The sequence below is a fragment of the Alligator mississippiensis genome, unplaced genomic scaffold (genome assembly GCF_030867095.1).
Source record: "Alligator mississippiensis isolate rAllMis1 unplaced genomic scaffold, rAllMis1 scaffold_57, whole genome shotgun sequence".
NCBI lineage: Eukaryota > Metazoa > Chordata > Crocodylia > Alligatoridae > Alligator > Alligator mississippiensis.
Window position 1 is genome coordinate 45,001 of NW_026775306.1, and position 2,500 is coordinate 47,500.

At 58.8% G+C, this 2,500-nt stretch overlaps 1 pseudogene; it reads left to right on the top strand.

Annotated features, from left to right (window-relative positions):
- The window catches only part of LOC132247067 (28S ribosomal RNA), a 9,754-nt pseudogene that overhangs the window by 4,871 nt on the left and 2,383 nt on the right, over positions 1-2,500 (top strand).

Here is a 2,500-nt window from a genome sequence, read left to right on the forward strand (position 1 = left end):
TGAATCTCATTGAGGATTCATACCAGAAGGTTACCACGAGAGTACAAGTGTTTAATGGTTTCACCCCACCTATCAGCATCAAATCCGGAGTCAAGCAAGGCGACCCGATGTCCCCCCTGCTGTTCAATATTGCAATGGACCCCCTGATAGCCAAGCTCGAGACGATCGGGCGGGGAGTGAAAGTCGGGAGTGCTTCCCTGGCTACCCTGGCGTTCGCGGATGATCTCGTCCTACTGAGTGACTCCTGGGAGGGTATGCAACATAACATCGGCATCCTAGAGGACTTCTGCAACCTCACGAGCCTACGAGTGCAACCCACAAAATGTCAGGGGTTCTTCTTGAATCCGACATGCGACTCCTTTACGGTTAACACCTGTGAGGCCTGGACGATAGCCGGCCGTGCGATCACGATGCTGGGACCGGGCGAGTCGACACGATATCTGGGCTTGAATGTCGGTCCTTGGGTTGGGATCGACAAACCAGATTTGGGTACGCAACTAAGCTCCTGGCTCGAGAGGATAGGGACTGCTCCGCTCAAACCAACGCAGAAGCTCTCTTTGCTGGTGCAGTATGCCATTCCCAGGCTGCACTACCAGGCCGATTACGCGAACACCGGTCGTGTGGCCTTGGAGGCTCTGGATTCTATGAACCGAAGAAAGGTGAAGGAATGGTTCCACCTACCTGCCTGTACCTCGGACGGCCTCCTCCACTCCCGGCAGCGGGACGGGGGCCTTGGGCTGCCGCGCCTGGCGAAAGCCATTCCGGCAGCGCAAGTGAGGAGGCTGATTCGCGTAGCCACTTCATCTGATGATGTCATACGGAAAGTATCCTACGCGTGTGGGATAAGTGACGAAGTGGAGCGGCTCTGGTTGGCGGCGGGTGGGGACATGTCCAGTGTCCCGAGGTTCGAGGATCCTGATGCCCCGAAGCCCCTGGAGGCGCAGGACCCCCAGGCGGCTGCCCAGGAGGCACCACGCGTCGTTCTGACGAAGGTGATCCCCCGGCCCTCCAATTGGAAGGACGAGGAACACTCCAAATGGGCCCAACTCCGCTGTCAGGGTGAGGGGGTGGAGCTGTTCCGCAAGGACCCGGTCAGCAATGGCTGGATCTCCAATCGAGGGCGATTGGCGGAACGCCTCCGAATCGTGGCCTTAAAACTGCGGTCAAACGTCTATCCCACCAGGGAGTTTCTCGCGAGAGGCCAGGCAGGTACCAACGTAGGTTGTCGGCACTGTGCACACCCTCGGGAAACACTGGGGCATATCCTGGGCATATGTCCTGCAGTGCAGGAGGCGCGAATCCTCCGGCACAACAAGCTGTGCAAGATCCTGGCAGCTGAGGGCAAGAAGTGTGAGTGGACAGTGTACTATGAGCCGCACCTGCGCAACGCAGCTGGGGAACTGCGTAAGCCTGACCTCATTTTTGTCCGAGACGGTACCGCCCTGGTTGTGGATGTCACTGTGCGGTACGAAATGGGACCCGCATGCCTCTCGGCCGCCGCCGCAGAAAAGGCCGCGAAATACCTGGATCTGAACGCACAGATCCAGGAGCTCACAGGGGCTAAGCAGGTCACCTACTTTGGCTTCCCTCTTGGAGCCAGAGGAAAGTGGCACGCTGACAATTGGCAAGTACTGTCTGAACTGGGATTGTCCAACTCCCGGAAGGAGCGGGTCGCACGTCTTCTATCGTGGCGGGCCTTGCTCGGGTCAGTGGACATAGTGAACATCTTTGCCTCGAAATACAGACAGAAAAGCCTATCGGATGAAGCACTGCCCCCTGACTGAGCACATTGCGAGTTGACCGCGAGTTAAATCCCACTCTAGGGACCCCAAAAATCAAAAATACCAAAAACAGTTGTGTTTAAGTGTGTTCATGTTTGTCCCTTTGGCTTCACCCCCAAGTTGAGTTCCCCTCTCTCCTCTGCGCTGTCTTTCAGAACGGCCGGTGATGTCGAGGCTGGTGCGACCTCGGTCACCCCCAAGGCCAAGTGCTCTGGCCTCGAGTAGGACCGGGTGGCCCGGCCTGCCGGGGCACCCGACACCGCTCGAGGCAAACGGAAGGGATTCGTCCCGACCACAACCGGGCTAGGTGTGGCGCTGCCTAACCTGTCGTATTGTCAAGCGTCCTGCTGCCGCTCGGGTAGCAGTCCGTACTCCTTCGTCCCTCCTAGGGCCCTCCGCCTCTGCGCTTTTGCTATCCTCTCTGGCCGGTGATATCGAGGTTGGTGCGCCCTCGGTCACCTCTAAGGCCAAGCGCCTTGGCCGTAGGTAGGACCTGGTGCCTGCTCAGGGGGTCAGGTACCGCCGGCGGCAAGGGGAAGGGAGCCGTCCCGACCGTTACCGGGCTTGAGATGGTGCTGGCTAGCCCGCCGTATGTCAAGCACTCCACGACGGCTCGCGTCCGTGGCTTCACCTTCGTCCAAACTAGTGCCTTCCGCCTCTGCGCTCATTTCGTCCCATCTTATACCCTCCCACCTCTGTGCCTGTGCTATCCCTGCTGG